At 42.8% G+C, this 24,764-nt stretch overlaps 1 protein-coding gene across 3 annotated transcripts in view; it reads left to right on the forward strand.

Annotated features, from left to right (window-relative positions):
• KCNIP1 (potassium voltage-gated channel interacting protein 1) overlaps positions 1-24,764 on the forward strand; it is a 475,234-nt gene that overhangs the window by 212,387 nt on the left and 238,083 nt on the right. Inside the window, exon 2 of one of the 3 annotated variants that reach the window (XM_052772083.1) lies at positions 15,378-15,456. The exons of the other annotated variants lie outside the window; for them this stretch is intronic. The gene's annotated coding sequence lies outside the window, so the exon portion shown is untranslated. The remainder of the gene's footprint in view (positions 1-15,377; positions 15,457-24,764) is intronic. 3 annotated transcript variants of the gene reach the window in all.

Consider the following 24,764-nt stretch of genomic DNA (forward strand, 5'->3'; position numbering starts at 1 on the left):
CAGAAAGCCAGAATTTGTTTGCTTTTGAATGGGAAAATCCTGAAACTGGAAGAAGAACTCAGTTAACATGGACAGTATTACCACAGGGGTTTAAAAATAGCCCCACTATTTTTGGAAATCAACTGGCAAAAGAACTTGAAACTTGGGTACCTCCGGATAATGAAGGGGTTTTGTTACAGTATGTAGATGATCTCTTAATAGCTACTGAAACCAGAGAAAGTTGTATTCAATGGACTGTGAATCTTCTTAATTTTTTGGGTTTGAGTGGATATCGAGTCTCTCAACAGAAAGCTCAATTAGTCCAGCAACACGTGACCTACTTGGGACTCGTAATCTCGGGAGGACAACGGGAACTTGGGACTGAACGAAAAGAAGCCATTTGCCAAACTCCGGAACCCCAGACGGTGAAAGAGCTGCGGACCTTCTTAGGGATGACAGGTTGGTGTCGCCTTTGGATACATAATTATGGATTATTGGTGAAGCCATTATATGAGCTGATAAAGAAAAACCAGTCAAAATTAATTTGGACTGGAGAAACACGAAATGCATTTAAACAGCTCAAACGAGAGTTAATGAGAGCTCCTGCTCTTGGACTGCCGGATGTTTCAAAACCATTTTGGCTGTTTTCTCATGAAAGACAAGGAATAGCCTTGGGAGTACTAGCACAAAGACTTGGTCCCTATAAACGGGCAGTAGCTTATTTCTCCAAACAACTGGACGAGGTGAGCAGAGGATGGCCTGGTTGCCTTCGAGCTGTCGCAGCAGTTGTTATCAATATTCAAGAAGCCCGAAAGTTTACCATGGGACAGAAAATAACAGTGCTGGTCTCTCATACAGTTTCAACGGTCTTGGAACAAAAAGGAAGCCATTGGCTCTCGCCCCAGAGATTCTTAAAGTACCAAGCAGTATTGATAGAACAAGATGATGTAGAAATTGTGGTTACTAACATTGTCAATCCAGCCTCTTTTCTTAGTGGGACTCTGAATGAACCAGTGATACATGATTGCATAGAAACAGTAGAAGCTATATATTCCAGTCGACCAGACCTCAAAGAAGAACCTCTGGAGGATGCTGAAAACTCCTGGTATACCGACGGGAATAGTTTTATAAAGCAGGGACAACGTAAAGCAGGATACGCAATCACAACCACCCAACAGGTAATTGAATCTAAGTCTTTACCTCCTGGGACTTCAGCCCAGAAGGCGGAGATAATTGCCCTCACCCGAGCATTGGAATTGGCAAAAGGTAAAAAGATTAACATTTGGACAGATTCTAAATATGCATTTGGAGTAGTTCATGCTCACGGTGCAATTTGGAAAGAACGAGGATTGCTAACTGCTCAAGGAAAACAAATAAAACATGCAGAAGAAATCTTAAAGCTATTAGAGGCTGTAAAGCAACCAGAAAAGGTAGCGATCATGCATTGTCGAGGACATCAGAAAGGAAACACAGATCCAGAAATTGGAAATCGACTGGCAGATTATGAGGCTAGGCGGGTGGCAGAAGAAGCGAAAGCAGAAACATTATCCTTAATACCAGACGGTAAAATCCAAACTGTAAGTACAAATCAAAAACCAAATTATTCAAAAGAAGATCTAAAATTAATTGAAGATCTGGAAGGTAAACTAGAGTCAGATGGATGGGTTCGTTTAGCGGATAATCGTATAGTAATACCATCCAATTTAATATGGACAACAGTTTTAACTGAACACAATAAGACGCATTGGGGAGCAGATACTTTGTACAAGAGCTTAAATCAGAAATTAATAGGACGCAATCTGTATACAATGGTGAAACAAATATCTCAACAGTGTGAAATTTGTTTACGTAATGACCCTAATGTGGCGAATAAAGTAAAGTTAGGAATAATTGGTAAAGGGAATTATCCAGGACAACAGTGGCAAATTGATTTTTCGGAACTCCCAAGAAAAGGGGGGTACCGATACTTGTTAGTCATGGCTGACACATTTTCAGGCTGGCCAGAGGCCTTCCCCTGCCGAACAAACAAAGCAAGGGAAGTAACTAAGAAATTGTTGAATGAAATCATTCCTCGTTTTGGAATTCCAGCAACAATATCTTCCGATCGAGGCCCTCATTTTTGTGCCAAAGTAGTACAACAGGTGAGCAAAACTTTGAAGATAGATTGGCAACTACATACCCCATATAGGCCTCAAGCAAGCGGACAGGTTGAAAAAATGAATCATTTAATTAAACAACAAATAGCGAAAATTGGTCAGGAGGCCAATCTAACCTGGCCCCAATCTCTCCCCCTGGCGTTACTTAGAATAAGAGTAAAACCAAAAACCAAGGAAAACCTAAGTCCCTTTGAAATATTGTATGGAAGACCATATCAGTCCCAATTTACAGGGGAGGATTTAACCCAACTAGGTACAGGACATTTGTATGACTACATGATATCCCTCCAAAAACAATTAGAAAATATAAATAAACAGATTTTGGGAACCAGGGCTAGAGGATTAGATCAACCAATTCATCCCATTAAACCAGGTGACTATGTATATGTAAAGATCTTTTCAGGACAACCCCTGGAGGAGAAATGGGATGGCCCCTATCAAGTGTTACTGACGACCTTCACTGCCATTAAGATCAAGGAACAGCCGGCTTGGATTCACTATTCGAGAGTGAAGAAAGCACCTGAGAGGCCATGGACGGTCACCTCTACAGGACCCACAGGTCTGCGATTTTCCAGATCATGATAATAACTGAGTTATTACTTGGTCCAAATGAAGCTCGGTGGAACTCGAACTCACATTTCTCCTTGACACAAAACGTTTCCCAAATTCTGAACAGAACTGATTGTTGGATATGTACTCACATGCCAGAATATGGTGGAAAAGGGATCTCGCTGATTGGCATCCCGATACCAAGTAACCACTCCTGGGCCACTCTTTGGGAAAGTACCACATGGTATACTGGCAATGACGAAGTTCAGAAATTAGAAATAACTAGTCCTAAGGCCCAGGAGCCTTATTGCACGTGTGTACAGAGGTGTAATCCACCTAAAGGACTCGGAAAACTTGACTGCGTTAATGGGACGTATGTAGGGAATCACACAGTTTGTAATAAAACTATAGATATTGGAACTTCAACTTCCGTTAATACTACAGCATGGCCAGTGCCAGAGGGAAAAGGATGGTACTGGCTATGCAATGACACTGCCCGGAAAGTTTTACCAAAGAATTGGATGAGAACATGTACTCTGGGAGCTGTAGTACCGAATATGACTATACACAGTTCTCCACCAAAAGGATGGGTGCGAACACACTTTCACAGGTTTAGACGAGAAGTTGAAAATCCTTTAGTAAGGAGACCTACTGCCTTTCACAGCTTTGTCCGATGGTTCCTTCCATGGTTGGGAGTAAGTGAGCTAGAAAAAGCCATAGTTAATATTTCAGCAGTAATAGAGAATCTTGAAAATAAAACAATTGATGTAATAAAAGCCCAACAATTGGAGATATCCAGTTTATCTCAAATTGTACAACAAAATAGAATGGCATTAGATCTATTATTGGCCTCTCAGGGTGGAGTATGCACAGTTATAAACACGAGTTGTTGCATGTATGTGGATCAAAGTGGAAGGATATCCACTGACTTAGAAGAAATTTGGAAACAGACCAAAATACTACATGAAATAGCAAAGGATGACACTTCATGGGGATTTCAGGAATTATGGGATAAATTAACCTCATGGCTACCGAACTTTAAATGGTTAAAGCAAATATTCATAACATTTATAATTCTCATAGCCTTAGGGATAATAGTATGCGTAATGCTTAAGTGTTTCATGTGGTGTAGCCAGAACACCACCGAGAGCTATGAGAATTGGAAGCGGAATAAAATTAAACATCAAGTAGAAACTGGGAAATATTTCGCTCGGTCTCTTGAAAATAACGGAATTATATGATTGCAAAAGAATTTGCAAAGGTATAAAGAAAAGGGGGGAATGATGTGAAGACTCAAGAGACTGTTATAAACAATTATATTAATTGTTAATAATTGAGGCCTGTATGTGTAATCTACTGACTGTGGTGATGTCCTTTTTTTGTGTTTTGTATCTTTGTATCCCTTGATTTATGTTCGCCTAGGCAAGTTTAAACCCTTTAGTATGTAAGAAAACCTTGAGCTTTGTTAACAGTAGGCACAAAGAGATAAGAAACCTTGAGTTCTGCTGAGCTTCGTGATTAAAACTGGCCAGGGTCAGCTAACTGGGAAGAAAGAGATAAACCACCTGGGATGACCCACACTGCGCATGCCTTAAGAGAAAGGTCAAATAGCGGACACCGTGAGGAAGACTAGCGAAGACCACCAGAGGACGTCCGAAAGACCACCAGAGGCCTTAACACGCATGCGTAACGAACATTATAATATGTTAATGACTTCTCGGAAAAAGGATGAATATGTAACGTGTTTCTCGGAAATCTAATGCATATACATGAACGCTCTGTATTTAGTCTGTACACTAAAGCCTAACGGTGTGCACGATAGGTGGAGCGATCCCCCGTGCAACCAGCGCTGCTAATAAAGAATACCTACTTAATAGTTAAAATTAACTATTGAGTCAATGTCCTTTGAATCAGTTCCCTGGTGAAAAAACAAAAGTCTCCGTTTCTGATCAGCCCTCCTAAGCATGAAAAGCCCATGAGATGGAGCTGGTACAGGAGAAAGAGACTGGAGGACATAGAAAGGAAAGCTAGTCTCTGGTTTTGGTCATGCTTCAGTGGCCAAAACTGGGTAACTTGGCAAAGAGGAACAGAGCCTGTGTAGTACCGCAGGAGTTACTGGTCATTTGGGGAGGTATTTAGAGTTCTATTTTGTGCATTAATTCTGAGAATCCCAATGGATAAAATAGTTTGTTTGGGTTTTTTTAATTATTTTGAATGCTAGTTGGGCCTAATTTCCACTACCCAAGCAGTGGTCAATTTGATTCAGTGTTACTGTAGTTTTTAGGGTTTTTTGTAGTAATTTTGTTTACATCCCTTTCATACCTTGTTTCATCAACTCGTCATTACATGTTAGAATAATGAAATGTGCATAGATGACCCTTGCCAGGCGCCCTCCTTATAGCCCAGTTACCATCAGCACAGCGGGTGGAAGTTGAGGTACTCTGCCCAGCCCTGCTTCCCCAGTGCAGGGCTCACCCCCCATGTGCACTTCCCAAGGCTGCCTGTTTTGTCACTGATACGCCAGCAAACCTGGGAATCAATCTCCCTTAGAAAATGCAAAATACAAAGTGCTGTTGCAGTTGACTGCACCCATCCCATTCCTGCCTTTTATAGCAAGTGTCCTTTAACCGTAGACCTTAGGGCTTTTTGATCTCATGACCCTATTTGAACATGGCTTTAGATAAGGATTACCCTGCTAGTCCAAACTCATACTGTCGTAGCATCTGGGAGGTATTATCCACTCAGGCTTGCATTTGAATGTTAGGTACTAATTTCAGACAAGTGTCTATCACTTGAACATAAAGTGTGCAGCTGCAGCAGCCCCCAAATGATTATTACCTCTAAGTGGCAGCCATTTGGTTCTTTTTCCTTTTTTATGTCTGTAGTATTTGTATGAGTACCCATGGTATGATTCATTTCCCCTAACTCCAGCTGGCTGAAAGGTAGATGTTGAGATCAGTTTTTACTCTAGGGCCCGGTTACAGTCAATGGGGTGATCCATCTCTCCAAAGGACAATCTGTCCGTCGAAGAGAAAATGGGATAAATTGCTTATTGCTCTTCACTGACTATTCTTTAGACTCAATGCCTAATTTTTGATGGGTAAAACAGGAAAAATGAATCCTAAACAAAAAATTGACGTGATAGAGGATGTTTGTGGCCCCGCTCTGTGTTACCGGTGGTTAGTAAGTATGGAAACGTGTCTCCCTGTCCCTAAGGTAGCTGCTCTGCTTGTTACTAAATGTGACCATTGCTTTTACTTCCCTCTTTTAAAGCAGTGTTTAACATTAGGCTTCAGGATCCTTCTTTCGTGGCCAGTACAGAAGAGCTCTATTTTAGAGCTCCTGAGGAACTAGTGATTCAAATCAAAACTATTTCTCTTCATCATGGGAAACGTGAAGTAGGATGCCTTGCTTAGGACCTCGTTTAGTAACTGCAGCAGCTACTAATTGAACTGCAGGGCCGTGTGCTGGAGTGGCAGGCAGCTCTCTTACGTGTGTGTGGGAAGATTAGCTCTTTCTGGAGGCAGTTGAGTCTCAATTATTTGTTCAACTGGTGATTGCTTGCTGACTCATTCAAAATTTGACATTATTCAGCTGGGTTGGGCGTTCAGGTTGTAATTCAAACCACAGACTTCATTTTCAAAGCAAAATGAGCTGCAAACCAATATGAAGGTGTGTAAGCTTTGAGAGGCTTTGGAAAAAACTCAGCACAACTTGACCTGGGTATCTTTAAAAATTAAAAAAAGGTGCTCAGTTAAGCATGCAATTTTAGTAAAACATAGGGGTTTTTTCATTTGTATTGAACACTTTACTAATGGTTTGATGTAGTTTCTACTCAGTAGTATGCTTATTACTCGGTACTTTGTCATTCAGCAGATGTTTGGACCATTGGTTCTCTTGCATGTGATTCCTTACTTAGCAACTGCTTTACCAAATTGGCAAGTGATTTCACAGTTAGACATGGAGCATGAAGGTGCATCACAAGCACACATTTCTAACCAGAAACACCTTGTATATGTGAAATGTTAGGCTCAGAGAATGGATTTTTCTTGCAGTTTCTGTGTCAATGCTCAAACTGATCTCAGTTCTCAAAACAAGAAAAAAAGCATGTTTTCTTTGGTCTGAATTTTAAGAAGCATCTGGTTTTAGTCAAAAGGATGCAGTTGTCAAAAGGATGCAGTTGTCCCAAAGGTGCTGCAACTCCTGATTTAGGGACATTCCCTAGGAGAAGTGTGTTTTACCATTGTGATTAGTGTATCCCTGTAAGTATGAGGCAAGAAAATCCCATGGAAGTCCCATGACCCATATACCCTAGCAATGAGTACTGTGGTCAGCTGTACAAACTGTAGTGTTAAATGTCTTTAAAAATGACAGCCAAAATAGTCCCATTTATTACTGAGGTTGGCTGTCCCCTGATCCTTGCATATGCCTCAGTCTTAGGAGTATGTTAAAAACCATGGCATGTACTGTGAAGGGAGCCCTTATATGTGTGTGTAAGCAAAGGCAATTTTCAGATCCCTGTTTCTACCTTAGTATTAAACTGATTTTTTTTTTTTTTTCAAATGAGTTGCCTTGACTTCCACTGCACACATTATAGTAAATCATTCCTGTTGACTTGTGTTGTGACTTGCACTATGGCGCTGTTAAAAAATAGTCATGCCACATATCTGTGCTCAGAGCTGGTTTCATAGGCAACACAACACCAGGCAAAGAAACAAGTGCTCCTGTGCACGAGCAGTAGCTCTCCAGCGCGTCGTCCTGTTCCCCACTTCTGCTTTCAGCTCAGGTCTCCCATTTGTCCTCAGTGTCTGTAACCTTATTATCTGGTGATGATGATCGTCACCTCCACTGTAAAGTGTGCTCCAGCCATCTTTAACTGCTGCCTTGACTGCAGTCACTTCTTTTCTGGACGCCAAATCTCAGTTTGTAGGATTTCTGCACGTGGAGGATGATGCTGTTTCTTCTCTCAGGCTCAGGTTCATCACTTTTCCTAGTAATTTGGTAGCTCATAAACTAGCAAAATGGATGTGGTTACTGCCTGGTAAGGGACAAAGCTCTGGACCTCAGGAAACAGCTGTTTTGGAAAGCATTTTTCTAACCTTGCAATTAATTTTTTATAAATAATCTTAGATTTCTTGAAAACAGCACGTATTACAGTAAGACCTACATACCAGTGCATGAAGTGAGATTTGAGGTAGCCATTTTCTTACTGAATGTAAAAGTGCCAAATGTTTCTATGTAGATGAGGATTTCCCTCCAATTATTTTGTTTTGCTAGAGACACAGTGGTGTTTATTCACGTTGGTGTAATTCTAGTAACATAAAATGAACTACGCAAATGACTGATTTGCCCTGTGAAGATTTGGACGTACCTGTCAGGGAAATATATTTAGAATTAGAGTTTTTCTGATATATATACAGCACAAGAAAGATAAGGCTGTTGCAGGGAGAAGACTGTATGCTCACGCTTACTTTCATTGAAAAAGAATCAACAAAAATCTTGTTGTTCTGAGCAGTGTCTTGCGTTCTACTCTTCTAGATCCATGATGGTTACATCATGCTTTCATACCATTTGTGAGAGTAGGCCACAACTTTTTTTCCTACAGGCACTGGATTGATTTTTTTGTTGTTGTTACTGTTTTTAAACTACATCATAATGTAGGTTTATGAGAGGAGAAGCCTTGGGGCAATAGACCTCCTTCTCCTGGTACATACAGAGCCTGGGAGATGTGAGCATTTTTGTTCACTAAGTGATAATTCATAAGCATAATGAATGAAAATGCGAGAATAGTGTTCCTGTAGGTGCATATATTCAGAGGCAAAGCAGCAGCACGGAGATGATCTGAGCACTATCTCACCTGGGAGGAGAAAAAGGCAAAGAGGTCCTGGGTACCAGCAGGAGCACGTTGTGGGGTGGCTGCTCGCCCATCCCATGTTTCTCGAGGGCTTTGGTAGGGCAAAGCCCAAGCCCAGTTCTCGTGCTTCTGGCATGCAACAGCAGTAGCTGGGTTATCTTCTCAGGAGACCCACGAAATAGTGATACATCTTGCTGGCCCAGTTGGGTATGCTTTGCAGGAGGAAGCCCGTGAGGGCTCCCAGCGTGCCCGAGTGCTTCTTGCCAAGTGAGCCCATCCCCTTCTCCTGCTCTGGGAATGCCTTGTGTCTCCATAGCTGAGAGCCCGGGGGAAACCTGGGGGGAGTGCAGCCCCTAGGTCAGTCTGATAACATTGTCAAATTGAATTTATAGATGTAGGAGAACTCCTAGTTACACCAGATTTCTGTTGTCAGTGAGAACAAGAGGCAAGCTCTGTGCTACAGAGGCACTCCCCATGTCGGGCAGCATGCTGCTGCTTGTCTTCTGTTGAATCAACAGATTTCCTTGGGAACAGAGTTAATACAGTGTCTAGGTGAAGCATGTCCAGTGTAACTGCAAACTCTATCAAAATATGTCTTTTCCAGATTAAGTATTGTCCACAAAGAGATCATTTTTCTATTTCTTCTTCCCACTTAAAACCTTCATTTCCTGTGCTTGCTGTCTGAAAGCACGTGGTACTGCAGCCCTGCTCTGACCACGGTGTGTTCAGAGAGGGGGAGATAAAATGTCAAAGAGCTTCAAAACATTCACAGTCTACTGCTGGGCTTCCCAAACTTCACCAGGGTTTTCTGGATAATTTCATCAAGACTGCTGCTTTTTCCCCTGGGGATTATCTCGGTACAAGCTCCATGCAGCACAGGTTCAGGGCTTTCAGGGCACCAGCTTGATATCCACTCCCTAAACACAGCACAAACTTTTGGCAATCGGCCCCTAAAAGATTAGAATATTATTAGAAAGCATTTGCATTAAAAAGCATCTACCAAACCGAGGAACATCCCATGCCTGAAGCCTCGTCAAAAGTCCGCCTGAATCCAGACTGCAATCAGCTCCCCAAGCGCCCTGGACTGCGGGTCCCCCGGAGGAACCGAGACCATCCAGGCTTTGGGGCAATTTTAATGTTTGACATCTATATCGAATGCTTTCTATCGTCACTTCAGGTGGAGTGACGGAGTTTGAAAGCTGACATTGAGGTTAGGACCTAGATTAGAGAGAACTTCCTAAAGGAGGGGAGTGTGCGCTCTCACACCATCGCACTCTCTGTTGCACTGCTTTCATTGTGCTACTCTCACTCCTTCCTCTTACAATTGTCAACGCTGTTGTTCAGAGACCACTGTCATCCTGATTAGCTGTAATTAGGAGTAGAAATTACTGTCCAGCTAATGGCTATTGCTCTACAAATGTATTGTGTTTTTCTAATGTCATTTTGGAATCCTGGGCAGCAAAACAAATTTTTCTAACTTCAATTTATTAAAAATGAAAAACCAGCTCTGTTTGGGACTGCATAAGAAATTATCACTCTTCAATTGCAGCATACATTCTTTGAAGTTAATCATATTTGAAAATGTTAGCTAGACGCAAGCTGTTATTTCCTAACCCTCAGCAGAGTTTACGGCAATGTCACTGTGCCTGCTTCATACGCTAATTAAATGTCCGTAGATTGTTGCCCTTCTGCAAATGAGAGCAAACGAAGCAGCTTTAGAGAGAACCATTTTAGCATGACAGCGCAACTTCTTTTCCATTTTCAGGCTTTTTAAAGAGCTCCAGGCATGGCCACATTTGTCTCAGGTCAGGCTTTCTGTCTGCCCTCCCTCCCTCCCTCTGCTTTCATTTAGGCTCTTCCAGTAGTTGCCAGCTTTGCCAAGCAGTTATCTGTATGGGTTTGTTGCCACTTCTTTATGGTACAGAGCTTAGGTGAAGGAATGGGTTATATAGATCTCTATTACAGACTGCAACCCAATTAACTACTTTGTTTTTAAAAATTACTGAAAGGTTCAAGAGTGGTGTTCATCTGCTTCAAGGTGCATCCTTCAATCTCATCTTTACCTTTGCAGCTACATCGTGCATCTCTCCTGAAGTCTTGTTCAGCTCACCTTCCTTTGTCCTCTGCCCCCAACAAGCTTTTATTAATTCTTTGGTTGTTTTGCAGAAGCCAAGAATTATGCTATTGCATTTGATTAAGAATCACACTTTCCCAGTTATTTCTATGCACTTCTTTATAAAGAGATTTTGCAGTAGCCGTTAATTCTTCTTAGCCCGTCCTCCATGTTTTACAGAGTGATTTCAGAGATGAACGTGCTTCAGTTTAGTGTTGATACAACTGTTTACTGTTTTCTGTGCTGAAATATAGGCTAATGTATCAGATAATGCTACCCAGTTCCAGCAGTTTTACTCCTGGCTAGGCAGGGGCTTGCTGTACAAACCCTAATTGCTTGCACTGTTTTTAAGACTAGAAAGTAAGTTATGTTAATCACTTCTTGCAAGTAGTTTCAAAGTTAGAAACCATTGATCAATAAAGGTGCGAGAAAAGACTGGGGCCTTCAGGGAACAAGTAATACATTCATTAGTGTGAACAAATTCAATTCAAGGAACGAATCGATGTCATAACTTGCTAGCAATGTATTACATACTGTCCCACATAATCTAGTGCAGACCAGGCTGGTATTTCTTTCATGTGGTATCTGAAAAATTATTGTCTTTCCTCCAGTGAATTGCTGTTTGATATTTTCTGCAGAAGAGAATATGAAACAATTATGAGAGGGTCAAACGCTGCCCTTCCCTGGGCACGTGGCCGGCTTGCTCAAGTCCACAGCCTACCTGCCAGCATCTTTCCATGTACCTAAATCTCGTATTGATGAGAGCCCTACAGAATGTAATACAGAATGGCAGCCCTGAGCCACTAATACCAACAGCAAGATAAGTGCATTACATATCACAGAAAGGATTCAATAAAAAAAAAATTAAAATATATGGCAATTATGTAGAAAGGAAGAAGGCTGTACTGGGGGTTGCCTGCTAGGATGTGCGTAACCTATTTACTGTGCAGTGGTACAGTCTCTCAAACTCTTCTGAATACAGATCTCAGTTAATCTCAGTTAGCTTTTCCCAGATTGTTCCTTCCATGTCGGCATCCCTTCTGCAGCACCTGTGCTCTGCTTGCAGGGAGAGCCGAGCAGTCCTCGCAGGCAGCTGGCATGAGCCTCTCTGGCCCAGCCTGTCTGGGAGAAGGGACCTTGACAGGCACCCATCCATCATCTCACTCCTTCATCTCAAGTCTGCCATCAATGAATATGTGGCATCCATTTCTCAGGTGTGAATAATTTTGAGGGGACCTTTTCTTCCTCTCTTCCCTCCTTAAAACGAGTATGTCCTTTTTTGGAAACCCTGGAAAAGGGTGTACTTTGATCTACACTGTCCCAATGGCAAGCACACAGCAAAAATATCAGTTAATCAGTGAAAGGTCTCTTATTCTGGAAACTTCCTCTGCAGGTTTTATTATTGTCTTTTTTGGGTGCCTTCTTTCTGAACCGGATAGTACAGTAAAAAACCCAAACCAGATTTCTGGATTATTTTCCGAGTCTACCATTGCACTACAACATATCTTAATCAGCCTCAGTTTCATAGTATTTTTTTTCCCCTGTACAGATAGGAAAGTCATTGAAAGTCTGCTGGAGAATATATCTATGGGAGGATTTGAGAAAACATTTTTCTCAGGAGCAGTCCAAGCTCTATTTACTATTGAATGCCATCAAGTTAAAAAAACCCAAACCAACAAAAAAAACCCCAAATCCACAAAAATTGCTTTTATGTCTGATGTGAACAATGTGCAAAACTGGGTACCTTGTATGGACGTTCAACCTACCTTGTGTTTTTATTATTCTTTGGATTCTTTTTCTTCAAGGGAATGTAACACGTTGGCCACACTAATCCCCTTTCACCATCTCATCCCTCTAGGTACAATCAGACTTACAATGATTATTGATTAAAACATTTCAAAACCTAATCAATGTCTGGGAGAGATGTGGTTAAAGTTTTGCAGTGTGGGGTAGTGGAATGGAGTAATAAAAGAGAAAAAAAATCATCCCACAAACTCTTGTTTGCTGCTGGTGGTAAACAGATTACTATATTCATTAGGCTGAAAAGCCAGACAATGAAAAAGTGAGTGAAAAAAATGAAATTATTCAATGTGTGTAATAAATGCATGAATCAGACAGCATTAGACCCCATCAGCAAGGAGTTGAGTGTCTTCTGTGCTGACTTATTATTGACTGATTTGCTTGAAGCCTGAATGCTAAAAAAACTCCTAACCAAATATGAAAACATGAAAAAATAGTGCAGAACTTAGAAGCATTTTGCACAAACTGGGCTCTTTTTCACGGTTTGCCCACCATATGGTTGGGCTCAGGTTCGCTTTGGTTTTTCCTACTTTGCTGTTGTTGTGCATGGTGGGATCCCCATGGGAGATGGTGCAGTTAAGGCTTCCCCTCCTTGCGGTCCTACTTCCAAAAAGGACAAGGTGAGGTGTTTGTGCATCAGCTCAGGAACGCCAAAGTTGCCGTGCGAGGGCCAAGAGCAGCTGTAGGGCCGCGCTGGCTGGTCGGGCACCCACCTGTAATTCTGGTCTTTCAGTGGCTTTGCTTTTAGAGCTGGTCCAGGATATGTGAGCAAAGAGGCAGCACATTTGATAACTGGGTCCTGCTGCAAGGCGTGGGGTGAGAGTAGGACAAAGTCAAACCTTGCCGATCCCACAGTGCCCGAGGTGGTGGTGAGCACGTCTCCCTGCGCTGCAGCCGACGGGCACAGGGGTCAGCTGGGCTGGTGTGAGAGGCAGCTGCACAGGGTCCAGGGGGCTGAAGAAGGATGGAAGGATGACTGGGCACTCCTGCAGTAATGAAGGACCTCTTCAAGCTTGGGATGGCAGTTTTATTCATAAATAATTATATTCACTTTTAAGTCTTCATAGCTTGTGCTGTAACTTTTTACACTGTTACCCATAGTCAGCTCCAGTACCAGGAGTTGTATGAGCTTCAGTGTTGACATTTCTGCAGAAAATTTCTCTGCATTTCAAAATCTGTCATTAATCCAAATTGGTAAACAGAAATAATAAAAATAAAAAAAAATCTAAAAAGGTTGTAGTCAAAAATGTGTTGAAGCACAGTAGAGAGTTGTTAAACTTTTTTTTTTTTTTTTTTAATTTCTATTAATCTCTGGTGGTGTTTGTGCTTTGTGACATGTAAGCAGTGATGTCCAGCCAGGTTGGAGAGCTCGGCAGTTGCCTTCTCGTGTGCCCTGTAAGAGAGTTCAGTATTTGCTTTGTGTAAAACTTTTAAGATCTTCCTGGACTAGTTATTAGACTCTGTATTGGTTCTAGCAGGGCCCAAGCCTGTCAACAAAACACAAGATTTGGGGTTGGTGGTGGAAGCTGAGCTGTGTCGTGGGCATCAGCAGGGTTAATGGCTGCCTGGGGCTCTCCTTCCCTCCCAACACCTCTTCATTCAGCAGATTCGTGTTTTGCTGCTCCACAATGTAACTCTGATCTCTTAAAACAACATTTGAGTGGTTTCCACCTCTAACTGAAGGGATAAAATACATTGTACTATTTATTAGTCTAAGTAACAGCAACAAATCAGTGACCATAGCTAATAACAGCAAAAGGTATTAAGGGGACAGTGAGCATCAAGTACGATTTGCGAGGGCCTTTAGATGTCAATTAATTGTAGCTGGGATTCTGCTGGGGGTTTTTCTTGCCTCGTGTAATCACTGCGATAAAGATAGGGCTAGTACACAGTGGTGTGGTTTTGCCATGAGATAAGCGATGGGTTATTTCTCTTGGATTATATCCAAAAGCAGCTGAATAGTGCTGAACTGGATTTCCTATCCCTTGTTCCAGCTTTGCACCAGCTATGTTAGTACTGAAGAGCATCACGTACCATCTGTCAGCACTAGTGCCCAAGTTGGCAGGGGATGCTTCGGATTACAACTGATCCAGGAAAATGTCCTCCCTCAGGTCCCCCCAGCACAGGGCATACTGTCCAACATATTTGGTGTACAATATGCACCTCTGCTGCACAGATAGCTTTAGACATATTCTTCTCATTGTCTTTAAGTATTTTCTCCATGTTTCGGTTCTCCTTCATATAACAGCAATGTTACTTAGCTGCCATTTGTTGTTTTCTGCTTTATAAGGTACTGCTATCTTATTTTAGGTTAGGGAATTCACTAAGGAATAGAAAGATTAAATTAGATCAAATGAGAAATATACTTTGTAGGAAGGAAGGTCTAATTGGGAGGAGGTATCAGAACATACAGAACAGTTTAATACTTAGGTGTGGGGTGAGGCGTAAGTTTCTGATTTGAAACACTGTCGATATGTCTGCAGAGCAAATAGAGGTTATTGTGGTGTGTGCAGGCACAGTCTTGTTAGCGTGATTCCAGCAATAGCAGAGAAATGGCGGGGGGGGGAGCCCCTGGAGGCTCTTGCAGCACGTGCTGGCACCTGGGTCCTTACCGTTGCTGTTATCCTCATCTGTGCTTCCAGACTAAAGCCAGGGCAGGGATGGCTCCCCTGACACAACATATGCCTTCACGTGCTGTGCAGCTGTACCTGCGATGCCCTCCATCCACCTCCCGCTTTTCTTCTCCTGAACCAGTGAGTCAGTTTTACTGCACGTGTGCCAAGGGACACCCTGCTAGCCAAGCTGGTGTGACACCTGAATTTGGTCTCATAAGGTTGTAGCCAGCGAGACCTCCTCTAAACTAGCTGTTTCTGTGCCACCGTATCATGTCTGACCTGGGCCTTCTCTGTTCCTTGTTCTTCCCCAGTTGTGTGACCTTTGTGACTCTGACCAAGTGACTCTAGCGGAGAACACGTCCCCAGGGAAGCAGCAATTCACTGCGTTGTGTGAGTTTAACAACCCCTTGGTCCATTCATCTTCTAATTGTTTTTGTTAATACAAACCAAAAAGGCAAATTATACCTCAGGTGAAGAGTGATGGTTGGTCTGTCTCTGTTCTTTGGGTCCGTACTGTGATCGGGAACTACAGATGCTCCATATCCCACATTCAATGATGGGTAGCTGTTCCTGGAAGGACTTAGACCGCCACATATTACTCGAGTTCTGTTGAATATTTATCACCAATCTCTGATGGCCGTACACCTTGCAGAGCTATTTGGGTGGTTATTTTTATGTTGGTTGCTGCACTGCAGTTGGGGTTTCAATATTCAGACCACAGGCTGAGGAGGCAAGAGGAGCAATCACTCCTGCTGGCACACGTTCCCTAAATGACCATGCTGGAGTGATGAATTTAAGCTTTTGACATGTTCTTCACAGTAATATTAATAGCAGAGATTACTGCAGATGACAGCAAATTAGATAAGGCAGGATCCCCCAATGCTTATTGCCTGCCACTGAATTAGTTTTGGCTTTAATATTTCACTTGATTGAAGAGTGGTGCTTAAAATCTGTACAGTGCCCCATATTTTTAACTTCCTCCAGGAAACAGAAAACCAGGATTGGGCTACAAATGGGACACTGACATCCAAATCTGTGCGATGACTGCCTTGGGAAGAACCGATGGAGTTGCACTGGTTAGGAGTTACCACCTTAGCAAATCGTGTGGAGGTCAGAGGCAGGGAGAAATCACAACTTTTTTTTGATTTAGAGACCAAAGCCTGATTTGTAAACGTGTATCCCAACAGTGTTTGGCTAAGGGAGGTCAGTGAAAAAGCGAGTTTATCAAATCCCTTTCCATAAAATTTCAGATATGGGACTTTATGGTGGTAGTGGTAGGGCTTGGGGTTTTTTTAAGTTTATTTTTCCTTGCTTGGTTTGGCAGGGAGAAGCAAGGGACAGCTTTTTGTTTTCTGTCTGAAGTTGATACAATGCAAATTTTTGTCGTTACAAAAGCCAGGGTAGCAAGAAAGTTTCATCCTCAAAAGCTAAGTTGCTGAAAGACATATAATGAGCGCTTCCAAATGCTTAATGAGAAGGCACAGCCAAATAGGAAACTTAAGGAATTCTCTTTTGCATTGGGTCAGCTGTTGGGTGATATGCATGCTGTGCTGCACTGGAACGCCAGGAGTGGGCTGGCTGTGATCCCTCAGGCCTCGGTGTCTGGGAAAACTAGTCTGTTCGGGTGGGAAGACACCCCCTTGCAGCCGCTGTCTCTAGTTAAACCATCTCTCTTAAAACTATAGGAAACTACAGTGCTTCGTGGAGCCAGTGTGGAGGTATCCAAAGTGAATTTAAGAAGACAGAGAAAGCAGAGGGTAGCAGGGCACTGTACCTGAGCAGAGGAGCATTAATGTTCTATGTGCTTAACAGCCGGGGCAGCAGGTTCCATGCTTGTGTGACTATTTGGCTTTGGGATCCAGAGCTCATTTTGTCACACTTGAGTTTGTCCCACAGCGTGCATGTTGTGTCGTACTGTAGGTATAACCCTGATCTCCAGGTGTAAGGGTAGGCTGAATTAGGTCATCATTTATAAGACCCAAGAGTAGTATCAATGCTGCTCTGCTAGAAAATCTCAGCTGTTTTTTCTTGACTGCTGTTGATCAGACCCAGGATGGTGTATCCCCTCATCCCAGTTGCAGAGTACCCATTAATCTGATGACAATTTCATTTTAAAACTTCTTCTCACAACAAGACCAGGGATAAGGGAGATTTAGGTTAGATATTAGGAAAAATTTTTTTACTGAGAGGGTTGTCAAACATTGGAATGGGCTGCCCGGGGAAGTGGTTGATTCACCATCCCTGGAGGTATTCAAAAAGCGAGTGGACAGGGTACTCCAGGGCATGGTTTAGGGGGCATGGTTAATGGTTGGACTTGATGATCTTGAAGGTCTTTTCCAACCGAAATGATTCTATGATTCTATGATTCTATAATTAACTGACAACAGCATAGCTCTATTGCACACAGCTCATTTGGAGATCGTGAGTCCTTGCAACAGGAAGAGGTGAGTGCAGCAGCAGAGTCCTTCAGGGCTGCTTTATTTTTGTTGAGACATTGACTGAAGGAAAGCTTATAGTGAAGTTCCCTCCCCTCCTCTGTTTTTTGTTTTGTTTTGTTTTGCTGATGCTTTGCTTTTGACAAAGGGTTTAAGTACCTGATAATTGTTTGAATGTGGAGAAGTCAGCGGTATTTTACCAGGATCCTGGACTAAAACCGAGAAAATTAATTTGTACATAATTATACATTATTTCTGTGGGCCTGACCCCCACGCAGACACTGGCCATTCTCCATATTTGAGACACACAAATTGCAGAGAAGGTCTCGGGTAAAACCATATACTGACTTTCCTTGTGTTTTCTTGTTGAAAATCTGCTCCTATTAAAGCTTGAAAAAGCACCAAAAGCACAGATATTAGTAAGAAACCCTCCTTTGGAATATTATTAGGTTTTGGAGGGATTTTATCATTGCCCTTAGTCAATACCTGGTTGTTAACAAATTGCTGTGGTTCAGCATGAGTTCCCATAGTGTCAGATAAGCAATCATGAGGAGTCACTCTGGCAACCGGTGTTTGCTATGGCACATGAAACAGCTGCTCTTTCTCATGGCAAATGCAGAAATGGGATGATTTCTGCAAGTTTTGCATAGTTCTTATTGGACTGATAACTGAAGTTGATAGGGTCGGAAAAATAGATATTAACCCCTTTGTTTTGCTGAAACTTAAAAGGGACCTAACAGAGATTTCAGTGTGTTGAGAGCAGGGAAGTTTATATTCGTGACCTAAATTCTTCTGGTTTTTTTTGTTAATTGATGAATGATTTATTTGCACATACATTTTCCCTGTGTGCTCATTTCCATAAATATAAAAAGAATCACAAAGGCTTTTCTGGAGGACTGGTAGATCATCTCTCTCTGCTACTAAATACTACATGTTTTTAGACAGCTAGCATGACTCTCTTGGCTGAACGGGTGTTTTCCTCCTCTCTGAAGTCCTGGTTGGCGTCAGCTGCAGACAGCATGGTTCTGCTTACAGAGGTGAAAGCAGAATGATAGGATATGCAGACTTAGTAAAATGAGAATAGCAACTAAAGGCTTCTAACAAATGTTTTGGGGCCTTTGGGCTTGTTTGATACTCACTGTAGATCACTGCAATTCAGTGGCTGGTGGGTATATCTGACTACTTGGCTTGCACCTTTCTCCGGCTCATGCGCTCTTTGGCTGTCCCTGGGAACAGCAGTGCAATGCCCTGGGACCAGCTCAGCTCTGGTGTCGCCATTCAGGATGAAGGTGCTGGGGGAAAAGGACTGAAAAAATTTATTTCTTCCTAGAAACGAATACCAAAGGGAAAGATTAAAACTCTTCTTCCTTTTCCATTTTGAGATGGTGACACTGAGGATTGAACAAAGGTGGGAAGTAGCTCTTAAGTCCTGCAGACATTACAGTGCATGTGTAAGTAGATGAACTGGAGAAATGTGTAACCGATAGTGAAGACTTGGGGATGAGAGCAGCTTATTGAAGGGCCTGATTTTCAGAGGCAGGTGTATACACTGAGAGGAGAGGGGAGTGCAGTATTGAGTGTAACCCTTTGGGCAGCCCACTGTTAGGATTCTCATGTATGACTGCAAGGTTTGGGTCAGCCACGTGTTAACAAATGTCTTGTGGAATAAGCAGGTAGAAAGCAAGCTGCTGTCTCGCAGGTTCATCTCCTTGGAGAGGCCAAGACAGATCTGACACTGTACTAACGGCCCTTTGAAAACCCCATCAGGAAAACAGAGCTTGACATTTATGGTGTTTCTTAAAGGTATCTATAACTAAGGAGCAAGAAACAGTAGCTAATTCCTTTTTTATGCTGTTTTTAGGTGGAATGATAGTGCCACCTCCTTACACCACGGGAGGAACGAGGTGGTCTAGTGTGCCTGCCTTGCTCCCTGTACCAGGTGTTTGCACATTAAGAAAAGCTGCATGTTGCTGAGGTCACTGCTGCCCACACCGCCGACCCTCTCCAGCACCAAGGTGACAGTAGTGGCAGCCCCTGCGGTGATGCAAAGGTTGGGCTGGCAGTGAGAGGATGTCTCACAGAGTCCCTGTCCTCCAAATAATAATGCCCAGGAGTTGGTATCAAACGAAGTCAGTAGCTGTGGCTTCTGCAAACCAGCCTCAAACTCTTGCATTGCCGAGCCTGTGGGGATGGCAGTCCAGAGAGACTCTCAATGGTTTTTTGCGTGAGTATAGTTAAGCATGGTACGAATTTAAGTCATGTATCATTTATGAGCACAATCCCCTCTGCAAAGCTTTCTGGTGTTCAGCTTCTAGCATCTGTGAATGGGCTGTAGCTGAGGAGCTGAGATGGTCTTTAGTGAATGCATTCAATAGTGCCTTTTTTATTGCAAGGCAGCTTGTCTTGGTCTCACTTAGGAGAAATTGTGCAAAAGTTGAAATCTGGATTAGAAGAAATGCCTGTAAATGCCATTATAATATATTTTCCCTTGACATTTGCTTTTTCTTTTATTTTTTTATTGGGTACTTTTATTTGTCCTGGGTTAGGGACACTGGCTATGTTTGCTACTTGATGTGGTTACAGAAAAACACATGAATGTGATTTCAGACAGCCTTTGGCCTCATGGTATTTTAATGCTTTTTCAGAATCTTTTAAATCCATAAATTTACACTGGGATCTGTAAGTTCAAGTCCCATTGATTTCAGTGACAGATGCATGAGTGCACCTGTGAACTGAATCAGAAATAAGGGGCTTTAGCTATCGGCGGAGGGGAGATGTCCTCATTTCCCTGACAGCTTGATTTGTTTCTGCAATTCACTCTTCCAGATGAAGTGAAAAAGATCCTGCTTATTACACGAGTATATGCAACATTACAATTAAACATCCTGTTCCAGATAGGACATCACAGCTACGGCTTAAGCCCTGGAAATTTGCTATTCTGGCAAAAGGAGCACCTGTCTTTGCCACACTTCATAAAGCACTCACTGTGGAAGTTGCTCTGGAGTAGCTGAGAGTAAAGGGATTTCTCAGCCTCATTTGTTTCCCTGTCTCCAGGTGCATGAAAATCTTGATTATGAAACGTCGGGAAAATATGGTTTGTAAAATCAGCTTGCATGTGGAAAATTCCATCTCTGGGCTGGGAGCTGGGTTTCCCAATCAGAGGACAAGTGTTAATCTCACTCCCATCTATCTCAGAGCCTTAAGACTAACAGTAACACATTCACAGCCATGAATGTGCCTCCTTTCAAGGAGCACAGATCAGTATGCCTAGGCTGTACGTCCTCTTCATTCAAAAGTAGGTTTTATTATACTGGGTGAGTTGCCTTCAAAACACAGGGAGTTTCTGTAACATTGCTATTTGTTCAAATCCTTACTGTAGTAATAACCAGGTCGGCTTGCATGGCTTTTTAATAATTCATGAGTTTGCACTGGGATGTGTCTTTCACCAGAAAACAAGATCTTCATATAACAGTTCTTATAATCTGTCTTAATTGTGGTAGCTATCCCTTGTCATCAGTGGTTGTGTGGTTTGATCCTTAAAATCCTTTACCTCTGGTTTCTTTCTGGGACTTTTGGATTCAATAATATTGCCAGGAATGCCTGTGGAGAGGAGTTCCCTAGGGCTGTGCTCCCATCTTGCCTCAGGTGGTTAAGCGGGTCTGGCTCCTTACATCCCCGCTCAGCTGGACACGGAGGGTGATGCTCTCGGCACTGTACCCTTGAACCTGCGTGCACCCCTACGTATTGCAAACAACAGTTTGCAGCAACTTCGTTACTAAAATCCCTGCAGTCAAAATACTTACGAAGCTATTCTGATGTATCAGGTAGAGAGATGCACTCCAAGCCTATCAGGTAAATAGATAATAATAATTTGATTGTGACAGAGGGTCCACAAGGACGTTTTGGTGACACTGAGGTTGCGGTAACAGGATTGGCTCTTTGTGAGACCAAGATGGAGGTGAGAGATGGACCAAAGGAAAGAAGAGATGGGGATGCTACAGAGCTAGAGCGTAACGAGTGTAAATTTGCTTTACATGAGATATTCACAGCCCCTGCCCTGTTGGTGAGGGGTGGAAGATGCATTTACAGATCAGATGAATGTTACCAGTTAAAACTACCAATCCAGACCAGGAGGGGAAAGGAAAAGGCCCGGAGCTGAGCACACCAAACTCGCGTGCTTGGTCAGTGCGAGCCGCTGAGAAGGGAAAACCAAGGCTGGAGTCAACAATCAAGCTGAATTGGGATTTTGTGTTTTATTTGCGCTCACTCATTCCTTCTCTTAATAGAATTGCTAAAACAACCTTTACCTGAAATATTAAGCCCTAAAGATTTGCTGCCACAGTAAATATTACACTTGAATTGATTAGGTGCACTTCAGAAATCAAGCCACATTCTTAATAGAGGAGCGGTGCATATTTTCAATGTTTATCATACTGTATTAGGTGTTTAATTAAAAAGAGGTTCCCAGAGGATTAGCCAGCTTCATGTTGATGGCAGAAGCAGATCTGTTAGCAATTTTTGGCAGGTAATTATAATGTGGAACAGGATGGCTTGAGCTGAATATTTTATGATAGCAGCTCTAGCTGGAATGAAGAGAAATATAATCACTCTTTTTGCTAGGGGGAAAAAAAAATCAAACAAGTACACACACCTGTTTGCTTCTGCAGGTTTGCTAGCGTGGTAAATTAGGAAGGAATTAGTTGTAGATATTATCCAGATTACTGGGCTGAGCTCCACAGCAGGGAGCACGGGAGTCGGTGGATGGCTCTCACTGCTCGCACTTCTGCAAACACCTGCTCTCATGTGCTCCTCGGGGAGCCGGCGGGATTTGATTTCCATTGTCTGCTCTTATGTTAGATTAAGCTGGATCAGTGGGACAGGATGTAGCCCTGCATGTGAGAGGTAGAGCACAGCTGGAAAAGAAAAGTGTCTTCCCCTCCTTAGGCAATGTACTGTCTGTCTGGGCATGATTTTCAAGAATCTTCTTGACATCAGAAGAGGTTTTACCTAATGAAGCCACCATCCGCTGATCCCTTTGACATCCCTGTGGCTGAGAAAACTTGGCCCTTATCAGTGTTTGTTGATCTTAATACCACAGGCAGCAGGTAGATGGCATGAGAGGAGAAAAACAATTTGGAGAGCGGAGCAGGCATAGAGCAGGCTTGTTTCTGTCCAGCAACAATCCTCTGCCAGTGGCTAACACCTGAAGTCTCACAGGAGAGCAGAAGGACCTGCTCCGGCTGTGCTGCTGGGAATCTTCTGTGTGTTATCAGTCTGCAAAACAAAGTATTTAGTCTAATGACTCTCCCAGAGGCAGACTTGTGCGAGGCATTCGTGAATGCAGCATTTACTTAATGCAGCTGTATCTAATCACTCAGTGACTCCATGAAAATGAGGGAGCTTAAGAGAAAGGTGGCAGAACTCAACCCTGTATTGACAGGTTTGTTAGCATTAGGGTCTGAATATATGTTTTTAATTGTTATTATTTGGTATGGACTGCAGCGTTAGCTGTCCCTGCTCTCAGCACGCCCTTGCACGATGGGGTGCGTTTGCACGAGAGCACGTGTCTGCTGGCTGTGCCCGGGGTTCGTGCAGCGGTGGGAGCTACCAAATTGTCCTGGTTTCAGCTGGGATAGAGTTAATTGTCTTCCCGGTGGCTGGTACAGTGCTGTGGTTTGAGTTCAGTATGAGAAGAATGTTGATAACACTGATGTTTTCAGTTGTTGCTAAGTAGTGTTTAGTCTAAAGTCAAGGATTTTTCAGCTTCTCAAGCCCAGCCAGCGAGAAAGCTGGAGGGGCACAAGAAGTTGGCACAGGACACAGCCAGGGCACCTGACCCAAACTGGCCAACAGGGTATTCTATACCATGTGATGCCACATCTAGTATAGGAACTGGAGGGAGTGGGGGCGGGGGGAATCGCTGCTTGGGGACTAACTGGGTGTCGATCGGCGGGTGGTGAACAATTGCACTGTGCATTATTTGTACATTCCAATCCTTTTATCATTACTGTTGTCATTTTATTAGTGTTATCATTATCATTATTAGTTTCTTCTTTTCTGTTCTATTAAACCGTTCTTATCTCAACCCATGAGTTTTACTTCTTTTCCCAATTTTCTCCCCCTTCCCACTAGGTGGGGGGGAGCGAGTGAGCAGCTGCGTGGTGCTTAGTTGCTGGCTGGGGTTAAACCATGACACAAATCCAGGACAAGGTTGCTGAAGCTGCCTGTGAGCACTGGCAGGAGAGTTTAGAGAAGCCCTGAAACATTGGGCTCAGCATTTTATAGGCATTAGGTTGAATGAGCTGTTATAAGGAGAAGGAGAAAACAGATGGGAGAAAGCATTTATGAAGCAGCTGCCTGTTAACCAATAATTTGGTACATTTCCTTCAGTTCTTTTCATTAAGCCACAATATGTGGATGTCTCATTTTCTGTGAGATGCATTGAATGTTCAAAAGACTTGGCTATAATTACACAAATGCTGAAAGAGCAGAGACATGCACTGTGTCAGGAATAGTTCTTTCTCTTTGTGTTTTGGAGTACAACAGCCCGATACAGCACCCTTCTACACCCATATCTTCTTTCCGAATTCTTTTCAACAATTAACAGGGTAGTGAGATGAATTGATAATTTACAGTGAATGTTCTTTAAATCTGAGAACTCCCTATGGAAGGTTTGGTTTCAGGTCTCAGGCCCATTAGTGGCAGCTCAGTGTGGTAACCCAGGATTTATCAATGTACAGAACAAAACTTGCCTAATTGTCTGTGATCTCTATTATGGGAAAGAATTTGAGCTTTCATTCTCATAATAGCCAGATATGGTCACATCTTCTTTGCGCTAATCTGAGACCCCTTGCACCTGCAGTTAAAAATCTAGGACCAAATTCTTCTAAGAACTCAAAATGATAACACTTGTTTTCCTGACTTTGTTGCACGGTTTGTTAATGATGTTATGTTAATGATATTATGTTAATGACCCAAACTTTCCCTGTTGCCTGCCCACCTCAAGTTCCTCACCAAAATGCGAGCCAGCTCTGCCAGGAATCTGTGCCGAGGGATTAGCAGAGAGAGGCCATGTTGTGCGGAGCATGTCCGTCCTGGAGCGGGACAGTGAGCCCGGCTTGGCTGTGCTTGCACAGCCCAGGAGCAGGGCAGGAGGTTCTATGAAGCTTCAGTTCTCATTCCTGGTCCTCTAAATCCACCTGTAGGTGATTTGACTTGCACCGGTCCCAGGCAGCAGAAGGGAACATCGTTCCCACTGTTTGT

This window comes from Harpia harpyja, chromosome 20 (assembly GCF_026419915.1).
Source record: "Harpia harpyja isolate bHarHar1 chromosome 20, bHarHar1 primary haplotype, whole genome shotgun sequence".
NCBI lineage: Eukaryota > Metazoa > Chordata > Aves > Accipitriformes > Accipitridae > Harpia > Harpia harpyja.